Source organism: Petaurus breviceps, unplaced genomic scaffold, assembly GCF_028583685.1.
Source record: "Petaurus breviceps papuanus isolate PSGF00001 unplaced genomic scaffold, PetGlider_PUasm1.0 176, whole genome shotgun sequence".
In the NCBI taxonomy this organism is placed as follows: domain Eukaryota; kingdom Metazoa; phylum Chordata; class Mammalia; order Diprotodontia; family Petauridae; genus Petaurus; species Petaurus breviceps.
This window is the reverse complement of record NW_027185771.1, coordinates 32,399,172-32,421,363: the sequence shown is the minus strand read 5'-3', so window position 1 is coordinate 32,421,363 and position 22,192 is coordinate 32,399,172. Positions and strand designations below refer to the sequence as shown.

The 22,192-nt window shown below is 36.3% G+C and overlaps 1 non-coding gene across 1 annotated transcript; it reads left to right on the top strand.

Moving 5' to 3' along the window:
• The first annotated feature begins 21,321 nt into the window (after window positions 1-21,321).
• Window positions 21,322-21,450, top strand: LOC138159658 (small nucleolar RNA ACA64). Its single transcript, XR_011167941.1, has one exon. It is a non-coding gene; the product is annotated as a small nucleolar RNA ACA64 (small nucleolar RNA).
• The last annotated feature ends 742 nt before the right edge of the window (window positions 21,451-22,192 follow it).

Below are 22,192 nucleotides of genomic sequence, written 5' to 3'. Positions count from 1 at the left end.
ATCTGGACTGTAGTGAAATAACAATAATTCATAAACATGAAGGTAAACATTTAATGTCAGAGGCACTGTGTTAGATGCTAGGAATACAAATGCCAAAAAAAATGCAATAATTCCAACTCTCAAGGAGCTTATGAGTAGTTACCAGGTAACCCACCACTCAGTGCCTGCCTTTAAGAATTTAAAAACATTTGTTTGATTAATTGAATTAGATTTATCTTAAGCTTATCAATACTCAATAGTTCCCTCTCTATTCTATTTTTTCTGCCATTCTCTTTATCTAAAATGTCCTTTTAATTACTTACATTTCCTTTTTCCTTTCTAATGATTTCTCTCCCCCTCCCTTTTTTTTTGTTTTTTTCGAGGGCAGTTGGGGTTAGGTGACTTGCCCAGGGTGACACGGCTAGTTTTTGTGTTAAGTGTCTGAGGCCGGACCTGAACTCATCAAACAATATTTTCACATGAAATAATTTATCCAATACAATACTATGATTGCTGTCTCAAAGTACCATCTTTATGTTAAAATTTCAATCATAATTAACCCATTGCTGAGAATCAATTCTTCTGTGCATTTACCTCCTATCTTTCTAGCTCTTTTTCCGAGAATTCTTTGAAGTTCATTGGGTTATTAAATATTCATCATTTATCTTCAAACATGTTTGATTTTGCTAGGAATTGAGGCACATTTTTCTTTTATTTTACATGTATTTACATCTTTGGTCATTTCTGGGGTTTTTGTGGAAAATCTGGTGAAATCTTGCTGTTGGGGGTGTAATTCTTTTGTGATACCTTAAATTTTCATTCCCTTTATCATTATAGTGTTGAATTATGATCATTGAGAGTGTGATTAATTTTACATTGGAGTTCCATAGGGTTTAATTACAGAATGTAACTGGGTTTTGAAATTTCTCAAGAGTTTTCTTAAATTCTGAAACATAGTGATCATATTCTTTTCTTTTTTAATATGTTCTGGGAAACCAATAATTCTAAAATTCTATCTCCTTAACTTACTCTCTGAATTTGTACTGAATGAATACTTTCAGCTCATTTTCCAGTAATGGTATTTCCTGATCTTTTTTTTTTTGGCTTTCAACTTGATGTGTCATGCTTTGCTTCATTGTATTAACTTGCTTTTGACTATGATCAATAAAAATTTTAAGTTTTCTATGTCAGTTTATATATTTATACATCATCCCCCTCAGGGTCTTCTATGATTCCTTAGCTCTGCACAATTCTTCCTTTAATTCTTCCCAGTATCTATCTGTATTCAGTTTGTCTTTTTATTCTTCTCAAGATTTAATTTAGCCCCCTAATTCTTTGAATGTGTTTATAGTTCATTTATACATATGTCTTAGGACTCTTTTCTGATATACATTCTGATATTATTTCAGCATGTATATTTGTTCTCTCCTCATTCTCATTAATCCATGACTTAAAATTAATTATAGCCAAGATTTTGTTTTGATCATTTGAAAATTTAATTTCCCTGTAAAAACTACTAGCAACTTTTTTCAGTGTTTCCATTCCAATTATTGAATGGGACTATGGCTTCCTTGTAAGCTTTTATTCTGCCACCTTTCCAAACATCACATACACACACACACACACACACACACACACACACACACAATTTTTGGGGGGGAAGATTGAAGTTCAGTGGAGGTTCAAGAACTATGTCACTATCCAGTCACAATTCATACTTAAACAACTCTATTTGGTTACTTAGTAGTATTCAGCTTATGTGATAAAAATAGAAATAAGATTGGGGGAGGGGTAGAGGTGTGGATATAGTTCTCCTTTAACCACCTCAAACAAAATCATAGCTAAAAATAAAGTAGAGTCTATGTTGATATTCAGGTATTTAACTAATGGTTAAGTATGACACTTTTCTTTCATCACCACATCCCTAGGGTTCATATCTCCATTGTGAAGTATATTTTGTCTAGCAAAGCTTGAAGTGTAGAGCTATAGACTTTCCTGTATTTCTCACATTATTCACTTTCTTCTCATAAGAACTATCTGATGTTTAGTTAGGAAAGATCTATGACTGAAGGCTTTACTATATTCCTTAAATTCATAGGGTTTCATTCCAGTATAAACTCTCTAATGTTGAGTAAGGTATGAAATCTGACCAGAAGTCTATCCATATTCATTACATATGTATGACTTCTCTCCAGTGTGAATTCTGTGATACTGAATAAGGTGTATTCCTTGGTTAAAGGATCTCCCACAGTCATTACACTTATAGGAGGTTTTTCCCCTAATGTGAATTCTCTTATTTTGAATAAGATACTGTACTATACCTGAAGGATTTCTCACTTTCATTATCTTCTTAGGGTTTGTCACCAGCATGGACTCTCTCATGATGAGTGAGGTCTGTATTCAAATAAAGGGCCTTTCCATATCCATTACATTTATATGGTTTCTCTGATGTTTAGTAAGGAATGACCTGTCATTAAAGGCTGTCCCACCTTCATTACATTCATAAGGTTTTACTCCAGTATGAACTGTATGATGTTGAAAAAGAGATGAAATTCTCCTGAGAGGTTTCCCATATTCATTATATATATATTTTTTCCTCCAGTATGAATTCTCTAATGTTCAGTAAGGTTTGAATAAAGGTTCTGAATAAAGGCCCTCCTACATTAATTACATTTGTAGGGCTTCTCTCCAGGATGGATTTTCTGTAGTCGAGTGAAGTGTATACTGTCTGAAGGTTTTCCTTCATTTGTAGCATTCATGAGATTTTTTCCCCCAGTATGAATTACAAGATGCTAAGTTTTTCACCTGAAGACTTTTCCACCTTCATTACATACATAGTTTTTCTCCAGTATGCATTCTCTGATGTTGATTAAGGGATGAAACCCAACTGAAGGTTTTTACCACAGTCATATGGCCTACTCTCCTGCATGAATACTATATGTTAAATAAAGTCTGTCCTATAGTTGAAGGGCTTTTCATATTTATTAAATTTACAGAATTTCTATTATGAATTATTTAATGTTTAGCAAGAGATGATCCCTCACTGAAGGTTTTCTCACACTCATTACATTCACGGAGGGTTGTAGGGTTGTTCAGGGAAGAATAGTACCCTCTGGTGTGAGGACTCCTTTTCACTTCTGGTATTCTCCTGAGCCACCCAACTCTCACTTGGGTTCTAAGAAGATGTAGCCATGGTCCTCTTTTGTCACAGAGGCCATGGTCCAGTAAACTGTTTCAGCAGATGAGTTAAACCAGATTGAGGGTAACTGAGAGGTCTCAAAACCCATCATTGAGCTAAGGGCATGTCTACCCCAAGAATGTAAAGACTTCCCATGGCAGAATGGGCAGATGGGAACAATTTGTTCCAATGGCCATGAAGACAGCTGAAGCAGGCACTGTGAAGTGCTTAAAGGTTAGATAGACATCAAGGATGCCAAGGTCATCCACTGCATTCCAAGCCATCGCCAGTCATCTTGACTTTTGTCTTGTCACTGAACTCCAATGACTTTGAAAGGGAGTAAGGCTGATGACTTCATCCAACTTTACCTCACTTAAATACAATTTATGTGGGAGTCAAAAGATGTCACTCAGACTATTTTACCATTTTTACCTACCTCAAAGTCCTGTAGCAATAGGCAAATGATAAAACAGCAGGTACGGATACACCAGAAGCTGTTGTAACAGCTCTGCAATCAGGTGACCCAGGCCATAGGGTCATCTTCTCAGTGGACTGAAGCAACAGTGGAATTCAGCAGCCCTCTGGGTGCCTGAGCAGCCTTTTTAAAGGACCAAACTACTTGCCTCCTGGTATGAGGAAAGGGCTAGAAAATGTGCCCTAAAAATTGTCTGCTTCACCAAATCCTGGCCTGCTTATGATAGCAGGCAGGGATCCTTATGGTTAAAACACAAAAAAGTACAAAAACTTTTATAAAGATGATTCCATTCACCATCAGTACAAGGAATGTACATACATTTGTGGACCATATGAAATCCAGTAGACCTGAAAGATGAAAAACTCCTGTTGTGAGAGAATTCAGCAGGTATAGCATCTAAATAGCAGCCCTGAGTGGAAAAAAAAGCTGGCAAATGAATGCTAGCTTACCAAAGACAGAGCTATATACACATTTTTTTCTGGAGTGCCCACAGTGATGGAGAACGTCATGAAGTTGGCTTAGATTTTGCAATCAAAATTAATCTAGTCAACAAGTTTGTATGCTTCCTAAAAGGAGTGAATGACAGGCTCATGACAATGCAATTGCCATTTTCAGGAAAGCACTATGCCACCATCATCAATGAGTATGCTCCCACCATGAATAACTCTGATAAAATCAAAGAAAAATTTATGAAGACCTGGAGACCCTCAATCTCAATGTGCCAAATGAGGACAAGCTTTTAATTCTGGGTGACTTTAATTCCAGAGTAGAGACAGACTATCAAACATAGCAGAGAGTCCTTGGGAGAAATGGAGTCAGAAACAGCAATAGCAATGGTCGCTTATTACTAAAGACTTATACATCTCATGACCTCATCACCCATGCTATCTTCCATTTACCTAAACACAATAAAACTTCACAGATGCACCCTCAAAGCAAACATTGGCATTTAATAGACTATGTCTTTGTAAGGAGAAGAGACAGAATGTAGGAATGACAAACGCAATGTGCATTGTAGAGTGCTAGACTAATCACAGACTTATCTACTCCAAGCTAAACATTCACATTCAACAAAAGCAGAGGCCCTATGGCAAGATGACTACAAGAAGACTTGATGTAAACAGATTACAACACTTCTCCAAGTGTGAACAGTTCTTTGCTAACTTTGAGGGAAAGCTGAGCCAACACATGGTTGGCAACAGTGGAGCAGGAAAAGAATAGGTAGCTTTCAGAGATTTGGTGTACACCATGACATTTACTCATCTGGTCCAGAATACTCACAAATATCAAGACTGGTTTGACAAAAATGATGGGGAAATTCAAAAGTTAATAAATGAAAAATAAGAACTCCCCAGAGTTTAGCAATAGGAGAGAGAGTTCATCTATCACTAAGAAGGTAGTATCTGACTCTATCAAAAGTAAAGTGCAAGTAAAGCTTAGAGAGACACAAGATTCTTGACTCAGTAAGAAGGACGATGAAATTTAGTTTTCTGCTGATAATAACAATCCAAAGCACTTTTATGATGCACTGAAGGCTATTGATGGGCTAAAGACCTGTGGTACATCTCAACTACTCAGTGCTAGTGAAACCACATTGATTAATGATTAAGAAATGATCCTGGAGAGATGAGATGAACACTTCCATATCACTCTCAACAGACCATAATTAATCAATGCTGAAGCCACTGACTGGTTGAAGTCAATATACTTCATATATACAATAGTCAATATACAACATACCTCATGTTGAAGTCAATCCCTCTCTAGCTGAAGTTCCAACTGAAGAAGTTTTGAATGCCTTTAGGGTCCTCTCATGTGGCCAAGGGCCTGGTAATGATTCTATTCAGCTGAGATTTACAAGGCAAGGGGTCTACTGATCATAAGGCTTCTGATGGAAATGAAGTTAATTGATTTACATGAGAAATTTTCTGTATTACAGCACTTAGGTTCTCCTTTAGAGGAGCAATCTGGAGGGTCTCAGGTGGTAGAAGAAAAAAAATGTGAATTTAGCTCTCAAAAAGAAGTAGAAAAGTACAGGAGGAAGGCTCATACAGTTTTGGCAGAGGTTGAACCTAGTTGCACTGGCAACAGCTGCCAGGAGAGTGTGTGGGTGGAAAATTATAAAATGTTACATGACCAGGCTTTTATGAGGGCAGAAGCTCACCCCATACTAAGAAGAAAACAGGAGAATCAGGGAGACCAAACAGTTCAGGGAAATAATTGAGGATTTCACTCAGCAAAAGGTTACTGTTATACTAAGGAGATTCACCCAAAGGATGGGAAAACCATTAGTATCTTGGATGCTGAGAATCAGTGATGATGGGGCCAGAGGAGTATGGGTACATACCGTGTTTCCCTGATAATAAGACCTATCCCAAAAATAAGCCCTCCCCTTACTGTGTAAGACTCCTCTAAAATAAGCCCTCCCCCGAAAATAAGCCCTATTGAGATTGCTACTGTAGTGAAGGTGATCCCCTGCGCTACACGCTACATTACAGTACCTACCCTCTGTATGCACCGTCCTCCCCCCCCCCAGTGAAACGCACGCCGCACTCCGAGCTGCATCCAATCAGAGCTGCAGCAGTGAGCGCGTCATCCTGTTCTTCCCCAGTGATTTGCTTGCTGGCACCATTGAGAGCAGTGCTGCGGAGGAGAGCTGAGGCAGGACAACATAAGCCCTCCCCTGAAAATAAGCCTTCTGGTGTTTTTCTTTCAAAAAAAAATCAATAAGACAGTGTCTTATTATCAGGGAAACACGGTAGTGTGGACTGCTTGAAATTTCTAGGTATTTATCAGAATCCTTTTGTCCAGAAGGCTTTTAGAGATTACTGTATTCAAGGAGGTAACAATATGACCAATCTGTTAGCTTTGGCTGCCAATGGATGCGATAAAATGTATCATATTGATTGTATGTGGTCTAGTGGAAAGAGGCCCTGGGTACCTGCTTAGAGGCTGTATGAGAAAGTTAAGGGAGGAGGCAATAAAAACTTCTATCATGGTTGGAGATGCAAATGCATATCATGATATCCCCTTAGCAGTTCCATATAGAAATATCATAGTGAAGACAACTCCTCCTGCTTATAAGCACCTAATTCTGACTCCACTAATTGGTGAAATAGGGCACCCTCTTTCAAAGATATTGGATAAGATTTCACAGCTAAATGATTTGGGAGAATGTGAAAAATATAAATTTCCTTGAGAGAGAAAAGTAAATGGCCAGAGGATTCAAAGTCAGGATGGACTGACAAAAAAGAACTGTTTACTTCTCCACTGAGAACAGAAAAAAATTTGGATATTTAGAAAAATTGATGATATTTCAACTAAAGAACTATATAAAATGTATCAAGATAAGGGGCTTAATGTCAGATGGAAGAGAGAAGTAAGGGCTGCCCCTATAGATGCTCCTGAACCATTGCATGTATCTAAGTTCGTCATACCTTCAGGGAGAATAGAAATTGACCAAGCCCTAACTCAGATTAAAGAAATATATAGACGAGATTACAGACTCCATATCTATCTGACTATATGTTGGAAAAATGGATCAAATACGGTAACCAGGGCATTGATAGATACTGGGGTGGAGGTTTCCCTTATTTATGGGAGCCCTGACAACTTCAAACATGGAACTCCTATTACCATCACAAGACTGGGATGGGCTGAAATGTCAGCCAGACAAGTCAAACTGATGATGAAAACTGGACGATTACCTAAGAAAGAATATACTGTGGTAACCATTCCCAAATACATCATTGGAATAGATATATTGAGAGGTATGACCCTGAATTTACCTAAAAGAAGATACCAATTTGCAGTAAGGAAGAGAAGAATCAAAACAGTTTTAGTGGGGAAAAATAAAAATAAACCCAATCACTTTACCTGAAACTTCTGAAGTAATTACTTTAAAGCAGTATCTTGTGCCAGGTGGGCAAGATGAAATTACCAATACTATAAAGGAATATGTTGAAGCAGAAGTGTTAGTCCGTACAACCACTCAATGGAATAATCCTGACCAATATGAAAGTCAGATGAGACATGGAGAATGACAGTGGATTATAGACAATTGAATACGCTAACTCCTCCCTTGTATGCTGCTGTTCCAGATACCATCACCTTAATAGAAAGGATCCAGAAATATGGTGGGACTTGGTACACAGTTACTGATTTAGCCAATGCTTTCTTTACCATCCCAATAGATTCTAAACAATGGGACCAGTTTGCTTTCAGTTGGCAAGGAAGACAATATACTTTTACCCACTTGCCACAAGGATATCTGAATAGCCCCACTATTTGTCATAGGATTGTGGCTGAACATCTGGATGAATTAGAGCTACCTGGTGTACAGCTTACCAACTACATAGATGATATTATGATACAAGGAAAAATGTAAAAGAAGTGGAGAACAGTTTGACACTTTTAATTGAGCATATGAAAAGCAAAGGGTGGGAAATTAACCCTGCAAAGATTCAAGTGCCAGCTCAAACTATAAAATTTTGGGGTATACAATGGAATAAGGGGCTGCAAGAGATTCTTCTGCAAACCTGACAAAAAATTCAGGATTTTCCTATCCCTACCAATAAGAAAGAGGCCCAAAAGTTATTAGGATTGCTTGTATATTGGCAGCACCACATACTGCATCTAGAACAGATTTTAAAACCCTTAAGTAAAGTTACTCAGAAGAAATATGAATTTGATTGGGGACTTGAGCAGGGTAAAGCTTTTGAAGAAGCCAAGGCTGCTATACAATTTGCCCTAGATTTATGGCTTATGAAAAATGGCCCAGTGGAATTACAAATGACTGTACAGGATGAATATGCAAACTAGAGTTTATGGCAGAAACAACAAAGTTGAAATGTACCCTTAGGATTTTGGTCTAGGAAACTTCCTTCATCTGGAATTCAATATACACCTTTTGAAAAGCAGTTCTTAGCTGCATATTGGGTTTTGGTAGAGACTGAACAACTGACTCTAGGTCATGAAGTGATATTAAGGCCTAGAATCCCGATTATGACCTGGGTAATGAGTACCCCCAGCTTCTCACAGAATTGGACATGCACAAAAGGCCAGCATACTTAAATGAAAATGGTATATTCAAAATAGAGCTAAAGCAGGCAAAAGTGGAGTCTCTGCTCTACATGAATCTATAGCAAACATCAATACTGAGGGAAATGATATACCCCCTGAACCAAAGCAACAGTTGGTACAGTCCTTGGTGAAATGAAATGAAGGATATGATGGATTAACTGAAGAAGAGAAGAAACATTCATGGTATACTGATGGGACAGCAAAATATAGAGTCACAAAAGACATTGGAAAGCAGTAGCCTATAACCCATGTACTAGGTGAACTTTAGAAAATACTGGGACAGGTGGAAGTAGTCAATATCCTGAACTTATGGAAGTACATCAAGCCATTAAAACAGAACAAGGAAGACATCATATATTCACTGATTCATGAGCAGTAGCTAATGGGTTAGCTACATGGATACCTATGTGGAAAAATCAAAATTGGGAAATTCATGGTAAACAAGCCTAGGACAAAGAATTATGGGAAGATATATGGGACATGTCTTTGGTTATTAATTTGTCAGTTTTACATGTAGATGCTCACATGGCCCTCACCAAGCCAGAAAATGAGTACAATGAACATGCAGATCAACTAGCAAAGATTGCTACTCAACATATTGTCCCTACTCCGACACCAACTGATGATCCTGTACTAGCAAAATGGGTCCATCAAACAGCCAATCATTTAGGCATCCAGTCCACACACCAGTGGGCATAAGATCAACGTATTAGTATTTTATATTCATTGTTAAAACAAGTGGCAGAGAGGAATGTCATATATGTCAACTGAAAAAGGAATGAATTGTTCCTCAGGTAGTAACTGGAGAGATAGCAAGGGGGAAAGTTTCAGCCCAAATTTGGCAAATATATTATATTGGTCCCCTACTCCAAGATAAAGGATTCAACTTTATATGTACTTGTGTTGACACCTATTCAGATATACTACTGGCTTTTCCTTATAAGAATGTAACCCAGAAAAACACCTGTAAAACTCTAGATCTTATAAGTGTACATCATGGAACCCCAATGCAGATTCAAAGTGATAATGGGTCACATTTCAAAGGTAATGAAATGAAGAGACATTGTATATTAAACAATATAGAATGGATATATCATATTACATATTATCCACAAGCACCTGGGTTAATTGAAAGAATTAATGGATTACTGAAAAAAACAGTTAAGGAAGTTAAGTTCTAATGATTTGTATCAACATTGGAAGGATAATCTGTCACTGCTTTATGTAATTTGAAAAACAGACAATTGGGAGGAAGTACACCTCTAGCCAGAATGATGACTCCAAATCTGCAAATTAGAAAACAAACACATAAAATTCCAAATATTGAGTACTGGACTATGAGACCAGATGTCCCAACACTGTATCCAGGAATACCTAGTCCAGAAGGGTAGGTTTAGAGGATTTTTGGTTGGATAGAGAAGAAATAAGAAATATCTGCACTGGAATATATATGAGAATCCCTAAAAATAATTTTGAACAGATATTACCTAAATAGGGATTAGCAGTTCAAGGAATACATGTATTGGCTGGAGTAATTAATAGGTTCTAATTATCAAGGAGAAATTATTATGACATCCCAATATTTGGGTGAAGAACCTATACAGTTTTGAAAAAATGATAGAATAGTTCAAGTGATTATTATTCCTTGTGAAACAATACCCTTTGTGAAAACTGGGCATTCTTCTGAAATAACTCTTAGAGGAACTGAAGGGTTTGGTTCTACTAATAGAATAAAATTGGGAGTATGAGTAAAGCAGAAACCAGATGATGTTCCAAAGGATGCGGAAATTATAGCACATGGGGAAGATAATACATTAATTGTTGTTTATTCTGGAGAAGATGATTACCAAATTGTACCCCTAACTCATATATTCTACCATAAATGAGACTATGATAGCGGGTTCATGAACTCCAGAATGTGATGGCTGACCCTATATCTGTTTCCTTTTGGCTTTTTGTCTGTTAAACTTGTTTGTGAGATTTGTTTCCTGTAGGCTTAGTACCATCCACCTGCAGATACCTGATCACTTAAACCAGATGTCACCCCCTGTCCACAACTGTGATGTGTCACCCCTGGACCTGCTGTCCACCAAGCTCCGGATGCCAGCTAAAGAACTGACTTCTCAAATGGGACCTCTAGGAAAGCCCTAGGACCTTGGACCCCCTGATTTGGGGAATGCAATGATATATACTGCATAATGTGTTGTGCTAGGGAAGACCCTAGCCCGGCACTCCCTAACTGTGTAAATAAGTACTTTGGGGAATGCTGCTAAATGCAACAATATGTGGGGATTTTAAGGAATGCTGTAAGATATACTGAATGATATGTTTTGTTTAAGACTATGTGGACACCTTAGTAATATGTTGTTAGGTTATGTTGTTGTGAATGTTATGCTCTAGTTTATTGCTGAATGAATAGAGAGTTCATTATACTATGCAATAAGACCCTTGAAATTATTCATAGGAGCAACCTTCAGGTGTGCTGCCATGACTGGCATTACACCTTGGCAATATGTTTTCCAGGGATATGCACATAGATGATGAGGTTGATGCACACATTGCCAGAGCTAGCTCAGTGTTTGGGAGGCTCCAAAGGAAAGTGTGGAAAAGAAGAGGTATTAGGCTGCCTACCAAACTGACAGTCTATAAAGTCATTGTATTGACTTCATTGTTATATGCCTGTGATGTTACATGGACAGTCTACCAGCACTATGCCAGGAAACTGAAATGTTTTCATTTGAATTGTAAGATTCTGAAGATTATCTAGTAAGATGAGGTACCAGAACTGAGATCATTTCTCAAGCTGAACTGCCAAGCATTCAAACTCTAATGCAGAGAGTACAACTCTGATGTGCTGGTCACATAGTTCAAATGCCAAATGAATATTTGCTTAAAAGACTATTTTATGGAGAACTCAAGGCAAGCACTCACATGAAGGTCAGAAGAAGTGATATAAGGACATTCTCAAAGCATCTCTGGAGAACTTTGGAATCAGTTGTGAGGTATGAAAGGCATTGGCACAGGACTGCCCAGCGTGGCATGCCTGCATTAAAAAAGGCACTGTGCTCTATGAGCAAAGCAGAATTGCTGTAGCTCAAAGAAAATGTGAGATGCACAAATGTAGAGACATCTCCTATCCAAATATTCATACAGACTATTTGTGGCCAACCTTCAGTAGAGCCTTCTGAGTTTGTACTGGTCTAGCCAGCCACAATGAGACACTCTGTACTTTGACCCCAACATAGTGATGTCATTTTGGTCTTCTTCAGGAATGAAGGACAACAACCAAGCAGATTTAAGGTTTTGACACAGAAATAAACAACTTATTATGAGAAAAGAAGTTTCTCCAGTTTATTAAATAAATATTTACTAACCCCAGGTGGAGTTAACTCAGAGCTAATTGATTATTTAGATGACTTATTCCATTTTAGAAATTAATTCTAGAAATTAGTAAGTATCCAAACATAGCCCTGAGTTGCCTTAAGGGAATTATGAAGATAAATGGAGTAATAGAACACTATTCTACCCTAACTCTTCTCACACAAAGAATGTTTTGGGGGGTGGAAGGTTAACAACTTGAGAGATGAGGAAAATTCTCTTGTAATTGTGTTACCTAAGTTGACCTGGAAGATCTAGAGCAGAAGAATCCAGTTGAGAGTAGGCATACTCACTTCAGGAACCTCTCTCCAATGCTTCTGGCTTTTTTCATGCCCAATGGCAACTAGTTCTCCAAGCATGTGGAAACTTTAGGGAGCATAGTATCTCCAGATAAATCTGTCTTGGAGAGGTTTGATCCAGTTAAATTAAACTGTCTACTTAATTCTTATAAACAATCTAGATCCTGAAATAGATATAGTTTTAAGATGGATGGATAGATGAACAAATGAATTAATGAATAGGAAAGATTCTATTAAACTTTTACTACATACTAAACATAACGCTAAAAGCTAGGAATAAAAAAATTTAAAAACCAAAGCAAAAGCAGTCTCTGCCTCCAGTAGCTTTCATTCTGATGAAGAAAATAACACATATTATCTGGTAGTGTTCAGAAAATTACTAGGATTATAATAGTGATGTGTGGGAGTTAATACATGCCAGCTAGGAATAACTGCAGAGCTGATTTGATCTTGGTTCATGGTTCCAGGACTGGTAGAAGAAAGAAGGTCCAATGAAGAGGGGGTAGCTAGAGGTGAATTAGCAAGAAGATGGAGGGAGAACTTCATAGTCTTGGAGCTGAAAGGTACCTTAAGGCTTGTCTAGTTCAAAGGTTTAATCTAGGAACTATGAACTTGATTTTTAAAAATATTTTGATAATTGCATCCAATATAATTGGTTTCCTTTATAATCTTATATATTTTATGCATTTAAAAACATCATACCGTGGGATCCATAGACTTATTTTTTTTGGAGGGGGGAAGGTTGGGCAATTGGGGTTAAGTGACTTGCCCAAGGTCACACGGCTAGTAAGTGTTAGGTGTCTGAGGCCAGATTTGAACTGAGGTCCTCCTGATTTCAGGGACAGTGCTCTAGTCACTGTGCCACCTAGCTGCCCCTATAGACTTATTGTTTTAAAAAAACATTTATAATAAAATATTTTTATTTTTCAAATAATGTTTTAATTAATCTGTTTCTCTCATTACCCATCCCTCACTTGGAATTTCTTTTTCACTAAAAAACAAGTCCTTCCAAAAAAAAATTTCCCACATTAGCCATGTCTGATAAAGTCTATTTCTGCATTTTGAGTTCATCACTTCTCTGACAGTTGAATGGCATGTTTCATCTTCACTCTTTTGGACTTGTGGTATGTCATTGCATTGATCAGAGTTTCAAGGTCTTTCAAAGTTCTATTTCCTTCTAATATTGTTATAATTTTATAAATTGTTCTAGTCCTGTTCACTTCAGTCTTTATCAGGGTTCCTAGTTTGCTCCAAAACTGTATAATTCTTCATTTCTTGTGGCACAATGATATTCTGTTACATTCATATACCACAGTTTGTTTAACTATTCCCCAACAGGACATCTTAAATTTCTACTTTGGGGTTGTCACCCCCCAAAAAAGCCTTCTATAAATAATTTTGTACAGATAGATCTTTTTCTTATTTCTTTGGATTCTTCAAGATATAGTCCTAGTAATAGTATAGGTAAGTCAAAGGGTGTATACATTTTGGTAACTTTCTCAGCATAAGTACCAAATTGTCTTCCAGAATGGCTGGACTAATTCACAGTTTCACCAACAATGTGCTAGTATATCTCTTCCCACAGCCCTTCCACTGTGTCATTTTCCATTTTTGTCATCTTTGCCAGTATGATGGGTGTGAAATAGAATCTCAAAGTTACTTTAATTTACATTTCTCTAATTAGTAATTATATGGAGAATTTTTTCATATATTTGTTGATAGTTTGTATTTCTTCCTATGAAAACTGCTTGTTCATATTCTTTGACCATTTATCTGTTGAGAAATGGCTCTTAGTCTTATAAATTTAAAACAATTCTTTATATATATCTTAGAAATGATACTTTTACCAGAAAAATGTGTGGAAAAAATTTTTCGTCAGCTACCTGTTTAATTTTTACTATACTTATATATTTATGCAATTTCATTTTATAAATCAAAACTGTCAAATTGGTCACATGTAATCCTATTATTTCTTTAGTCATAAACTCTTCCCCTAACCATAAATCTAAAAAGTAATTTCTTCCTTCCATTCCTAAATTTGCATACAATGTGATTTGGAGCTTATCTTGGCATATGGTGTAAAATTTTGGTCTAAACCTAATTTCTGCCAGATTGCTGTCATCCAATAAAAGTCTTCAAACACCATGCCACTGTATTAGTTTGCTTTTATGTTTTGAGTGTCTAATCAACTTCACTGATGAACCATTTCAAAAAAAACAGTACCAAATTGTTTTAATGATTGCTTTTTTTGAAAAAAAAAAAGTCAGAAATGACCACCTAACCATGAACAAATCGTTCAATTTGTCTGGGCCTCAGTTACTCATCTGTAAAGTTGGAAGAAATGATCTGTAAAGTTCTAAATGTGTTATCCTGTGTGTCCCTTCTAGTTCTAAATCCTATAATCCTAAAGATACTATTTCAACATTTAAATAATTTCTGATATTTCTGGTATGAGTACTGCCTACTATGATATAGATGGATGGGATCAGACTTTTATTAATTGTACTGTATTGTTGAATGTACTATGCACTTTGATAAGATCATAGAGCCATCCAAGTTGGTACTTATGGAACTCTGTAAATCTTTTTTTTTTTACTGGAAGGCAAGGCAATTGGGGTTAAATGACTTGCCCAAGGTCACACAGCTAGTAAGTGTGTCAAGTGTCTGAGGCCGGATTTGGACTCAGATCCTCCTGACTCCAGGGCCAATGCTCTATTCACTGTGCCACTTAGCTGGCCCCAACTCTGTAGATCTTTCAGGAACTGTGGAGAAGGGGACTGGAACTAGGCAAATGTAAATGCTTCTCAATTAGAAAAAAAAAATTACTGTTTTATACTACAGTTTGAGCTCTAATACTGATACACTTACTTCTTTTCCACCTTTTTTTGTCCTTTATCACCCTTGAGATTCTTGACCTTTTGTTCCTCTCTATGAATTCATCATTATTTTTTATAGCTCCTTAAAATATTTTGGGTTGTTTGTTAAAACACAAAATAAGATTGGTACAGCACTAAATAAGTAAAACAACTTAAGTAGCATTATAATAATTATTTACATTGACTATCCATGAGTAATTAACATTTCTCCAGTTATCTAGTTCTGTCTTTATTTCTGCAGTGTTTTACAGTTAAATTCATATAGTCCCTGGATGAATCTTGATGGACATACTCCTAGACGTTTTATAGCTTCTGTAGTTATTTTGAATAGAATTCCTTTCTATCTCTTCTATTTAAGTTTTGTTGGTTATATATAGGAATGCTGATGATTTGTGTCTATCTTATATCCCACATCTTTGCTGAATTTATCAACTGTTGGAATTCAGTTTTAGTTGACTTTCTAGGATTCTCTAGGTATACCATCCTATCATATGCAAAAATTGATCATTTTATTTCCTTTTTGCCTATGCTTAGTCCTTAAATTTCTTTTTCTTCTATTATTGATGGAGGCAGAATTTCTGGTACATTATTAGGTAGTCCTATTGATAATGTCATCCTTGTTTTCCCCTTGATCTTACTGGAAAACTCTTTAACTTTTCTCCATTATCTATCTATATCTATACACACATACACATATATACCACATATATAGTGTTAGCTCACAGATTTAGAATTATATCATTTATTATAAGCAAAGATCAATTTATTCCTATGGTTTGTAGAGATTTTCATAGAAACAAGTGAATTTTGTTATTATACTTTTCCACACCTATTTATATGATCTCATGGTGTTTATCCATATTTCTAACATTGTCTATTATAGCATATTTATATCTTCCTTATGTTGAACCAACTCTGTATTCCTGGTATTAACATAATCTGGTCATATTATATAATCTTTCTAATAAACTATTATAGCTTATTTGCCAGTATTTTATTTAAAATTTTTTTGTATGAGTATTCATTAGGAATAGTAGTGTGTAGCTTTATTTCTCTGCTTTGTCTCTCTTTAGTTTGGATATTAAAAACATATTTATATCACAGAGAAAGATTGAAAGAGTCATTCCTTTCTTATTACAAACAATTTACATAGTTTTCGATTATAACTTTTTTTGGAGGGGAGAAGGCAGGGCAATTGGGGTTAAGTGACTTGCCCAAGGTCACACAGCTAGTGAGTGTTAAGTGTCTGTGTCTGGATGTGAACCCAGGTCCTCCTGACTCCAGGGATGGTGATCTAGTCACTGAGCCACCTAGCCACCCCTGTAATTATAATTGAAATTAATGTTTGATAGAATTCACTTGTGAATCCATCTGGTCTTGGATTTTTTTTCCCTTTGGAAGCTCATTTATTGCTTTTGCAAATTTTTTTCTGATATTAGGTGATTTAAATAATTTATTTCTTTTGTTAATTTAGGTATTTTATATTTTTGTAAGTATTCATCTGCTTCCTCAGTTTTGTCAGCATGAAAAGGGAGAATTCCCAATAACCAAAGAAAAAATAAAGGAAGTAATCAGAAACTCATTGTAAATTCTCCCTTTTAATTTTTGATAGAAACAATTTAGTTTTCACCTCATTTAAAAAAATTATGCTCAGTGTTTATTAACTCCTTTTAAAAGTTTCTAATTTTATTTATCAATCCAATGGTCCTTTTCTTTCAATTTTATTACTGCTTCATTCTGACTAATGCAAGTTCAAATAATGAAAAATTCAATTCGGTATTAATTAAAATGATAGCAGGTCACATTTAATGGAAGCCAAAATTCAATTACTGCTGGATGTTGCACTTACCTATCACTGCACAAAGATCTGATATGCTACTACATACCATATTACCAACAGTTGTGTTAATTTATTTTATGCTCTTAACAAATGGAGAAAAAGCAAAATCCTTTAGATGGAAACAAAGCCAATACACACAAAAAATAAACTTGTTATTATATTAGAACAAAAATTTGATGTTAATTGAATGACATCAATGTGGTCAGAGTAACTCTAAAATAAGACAAAATGTTAGTATTTTTTTTTTTTGCCTTTTGGAGGGCAATTGGGGTTACATAAGTTGCCCAAGGTTGCATGGCTAGTTTTGTGTGTGTGTGTGTGTGTGTGTGTGTGGGTGTGTGTGGGTGTGTGTGTGGGTGTGGGTGTGTGGGTGAGTGGGTGTTAAGTGTCTGAGGCTGGAACCGAACTCGGGTCTTTCTGACTCCGGGGCCGGTGCCACCTAGCCACCCCAATGTTAGCATATTTGAATCTACAGTAAAGAATACCATAAAAACACACAGGTGAAATTTTTAAAAAGTTAAAATTGCATCAGCTTTTTATAGTTTTATGAATAATCATCACCTCTCTATCAGGAAATGGGTGCAATGTTTCATCATGAGTCCTCTGGCATCACAGTTGGTCACTGTGTTAATGATGACTCCTACATCTTTCAAAATTGTTTGTCTTTACAATAGGTTGTTACTGTATAAACTGGTCTCCTATTTCTGCTTACCTATGTCTATAGCTGAAACTTCCCAAGTTTCTCTAAAACCACCCCCTTCATCATTGCATAGTACAGTAGTGATTTATATATCATAACTCATTCAACAATTCCCCAATAAATGCGCATTCCCTGAGTTTCCAGTTATTTGCCACCATTGAGAAAGAGCTGTTACAAGACTTTTTATACATATTTAGACTTTGTTTTGATTATGATTAATCCATCCTTTAATTTTTTTTCTTATTCTTCCTTCTCTTTTTCCCCTTCTATTTCCCTGTTGAGTGACATGTATATCTGTACTCAACTCTGTGTATTTTTCCCTCCTTTGACCAGTTCAGATCAGAAGGAGGTTCAAGTATTAACCACTCCCACCACTCCTTCTTCCTTATGTGTATAAACTCTTACTTGTGGACACCAATCATGTTAGATAATTTTCCTCCTCCTTCTTCTCTGTCCTCTATATATTCTTCTTCATCTCTCTTTCCATTCTCCTAAGATCATCAAAACAAAACAATCACTCTAATTAGACTTCCTTTATGGCCCCTGATAAGAATTGGGTTATGAAATGACATACACATCATCTCCCCATATTAGAAATTCGGGGGGTGAGGGGTGGCCAGGTGGCTCAATGAGTAAGAGCACTGGCCCCAGAGTCGGGATGATCTGGGATCAAATCTGGGCTCAGATACTTACCACCACACCCAGAAATAACTGGCCATGTAACCTTGAGCAAGTTACCTAACCCCAATTACTTAGAAAAAAAAAAAAAAGAAATTAGGGCGGTGGCTAGGTGGTGCAGTGAATAGATCACCGGCCCTGGAGTCAGGAGGACCTGAGTTCAAATTTGGCCTCAGACACTTGACACACTTATTAGCCATGTGATTTTGGGCAATTCACTTAACCCTAATTGACCTACAAAAAAACAAAACAAAAAAAAAAGAAATTAAACATTATCTTTATTTGGTCCTGTTTGTTTCTCTTGATTCTTATATTTGTACTTCAAAATCTCTGTACAGTTCTAGTATTTTCATAAGAATTGCTTCAGAGTTCTCTTTTTCATTAAAATTCCATTTTTGCCCCTGTAGGATTATACTTAGTTTTTGTGGGCAAGTTATTCTTTGTTGCAAACCTATATACTTTGCCTTCTGAAAATCAAAGCTTTAGTGGTAGCTGCTAAATCTTCTGGAATCCTGACCATGGTTCCTTGGTACCTGAATTCTTCCTTTCTGGTTGCTTGCAATATTACCTTTGACCTGGAAGCTCTGGATTTTAGCTATAATGTCCCTGAGAGTTTTAATTTTTTTTAGGAGGTAGATACTTTATGTTTCTACTTTACCTTTGGTTATGAGAGATCTGAACATTTTTCTTTTTTTGATTTCTTGAAATATAGCTAGGCTCTGTTTTTCAGTCTTGGCTTTTAGGTAGTCCTATGAGTCTTAAACTATCCCTCGATCTATTTTCCAGATCAGTTGTTTTTGCTATGAGATCCTTTTCATTTTCTTCTATTTTTTCAGTCCTTTGACTTTGATTTAACATTCTTCTTGTGTCATTGAATCATTATCTCAGGGAGTTTTTCTCATGGGTAAGGTTTTGAACCTATTGTCAAGTAGCTATTTCTCTTTCCAATTCTTCATTCTATAGCTCTTATTTCTTTTCCTTTTGTTAGCCCTCTAACTTCATTTTTAAGGTCTTTTTTATACTAAAGCTTCCAGGAATTGTAGCTGAATTTGTGCCAAAACTTTCTTTCTGATTCTCTGGACTTCAACACCATCCACCTTTTCCACCCCTTTCAGCATCCTTTTATATGTTGTCTTCCCCCATAAGAATGAAATCTCTTTGAGGGCAGAAACTCTTTTTTGCTTGTATTTTTATTGCATTATCTGGGCTTTGGTTTCCTCACTGGTAAAATGGAGAGTTGGACAAGATGACCTTTTAATTTAAATTTTGTAATTTTTTATAAATAGTATTATCAATGTAATTAGTACAAATGTAGTTAGATATTATTATAAATGTAATTATCAATAAACATGAATATTTCAGTATTAGAAAAATAGGACTGTATGTGAAACCATGAAGTTCTGTTACGTAAAGTTTTTAAGTGTATATTAAATTTGACATAGCAAAAATAAAATTTTTGTTTGTATCTGTTTGTATCACTTTCTGAAGTTCTTATATTTTGTGTATTATATAAAATATTTTTATTTTTATATTCCTTTTCACACCTCTATTATTATGCACTAACTCACTCCCCACCCCTAAATAAAAGTACTTCCTTATAACAATTTGAGTATAGTCAAGTAAAACAATTAAATACATTGGCCATGTCTGAAGGCATTAGTTTAAAAAAGACTTGAAAAATTAAATAAGAGGGCTAACCAAAAGAAAAAAAAGGAAAGAAATGAGAACTATAGAACAAAGAATTGGAAAGACAATAGCTACCTGGCATAACAGGTTCAAAACCTTACCCAAGGAAAACACTCCCTGAGATGATGATGCCATAAGAGAAGAAGAAAGTTAAACCAAAGTCAAAGGACTGAAAAAATAAAAGCCAGACCACTCCTGCCTCAGGCAATCTATAAAAAAGGCGTTATTCTCCAACCAAAATTATGAGAGTAGAACAGTGGTGGCAAGAATTCCACCTAGATAAGATTCTCTTTACTCTTTAATCAGAACTAAGTTCTCCCAGTTGGGTGGGATCTTGCCCAAGATTAAGGAAAATGTTTCATGGTCAGCCCTGTCCTTCATAAGAACTGGGCTTTGAAAAATGGTGCAGATAGGTGGCACAGCAGATACAGCGCTGGACCTTGAGTCAAGAAGACTTATCTTCCTGAGTTCAAATCTGGTCTCAGACAGACTAGCTGTGTGACCCTGGGCAAATCACTCAACCCTGTTTGCCTAAGTTCCTCCTCTATAAAATGAGCTGGAGAAGGAAATGTATTTTTTCCAAGGAAACCCCAAACGGCATCACAAAGAGGAAAACACAACTGAACAACAACTTCTTAGCTTCAAGAATGGCCCTTTCTCCATGCTTTAGCACCTAAACACAAAAGAAATTATTCTGACCCTGGTATCTAAATTACTTGTGACTGATATATTAAATTTCTAGATGGGTGCATTTTTTAAAAAATTGGTTATTAATAAGAAAATAATCATTTTTCTCATAACTAAAGGGTCCTGTCTTCAATGCATCATCAATGAGTAGACCTGGGCAGAGCAAGTGAGTAAGCAATTCAGTAGTTCAACAAATATTACTCAAGCAGCTATTAGGCACAAGGCATTATGGATACAAAAAACAATAGCCCTTTACTGCCTCACTTGAGAAATTATGCCTTCTATTTCAAAGGCTTTGTTGACAGCATCATTGGAATAGGGATGCTTAGACGTCCTTTGCCCCCAATTTCCAGCAACAGAGATGGCAACTTAAGTTAGGTAGCCTTCTTTGTAAGGAAGAAAGACTAAGATTTAAATGTAGGCTTGAAACCCAGTCGGGATACCTCTCAATTTCATTTCTAGAATTGTCTAAAAATCACTCAAGGCTTGCTCTGTGGCTAAGGTGAGATCATGGTACCTTCTGTGACCAGGAGTCTTTAAGCTTACCACCCATAGACTGAGTATGGGGGATAAAACCCAGACCTTGACAAACATCACGACATTATTCAAGAAGGAGAGTAAGGGAGGAAAGGAGGGCAATAAAAAATAAATTTTAAAATGTTCTTGATTTCTTTTGTGAGTAGGTGAAGGTTTCACCATTGGTCCCTGTCCAACATCTCTGAAGGAAAAAGGTCTTACCCCCAATATGCATATTCCACCACTACCAATTGCCCAACGTCTGCTTCATCTATTTGGGAACAAAATGTTCTACCTCAACTTGAGAATGGAGATCTTTTCAAAGGTGTCATTCTATTGGGAGACTTATGAAGCCCCAAATGAGACACGTCCTTTCATACATATACTAAAGATATACCGAAAAATAAATGTTTAAAGCTGCAGAGGGGAGAATTCACACTGCCGTGGAATGGGAGGGATGCCTTTCAAAACTGCTCTACTCTTCTTTATGGCCAGTTGCTCACTGAGCACTTCAGCAATATCTCAACCCCTGGCTATTGCATATACATCCCAGTCTCTTGAGTATAAATGAAAAGATATTCTACTTTCTTATACGAAGTAGCTAACTTTTAAAATGCCATATGCCTGAGAGCTAATTTTGATGAGAACTGAATTGAGATCAAGAAAATTTTAGATAGATTGATGAATTGATTCATACTCAAATATTTAAATGGATCTCTAATCTCATCAGAGGTTCTTCCCTCCAACTAAACAGATTGCAACCCATTCATTCTTACCTATCCTGTATGACTCTTGTTCACCTCCTCCCATAAGTTTAT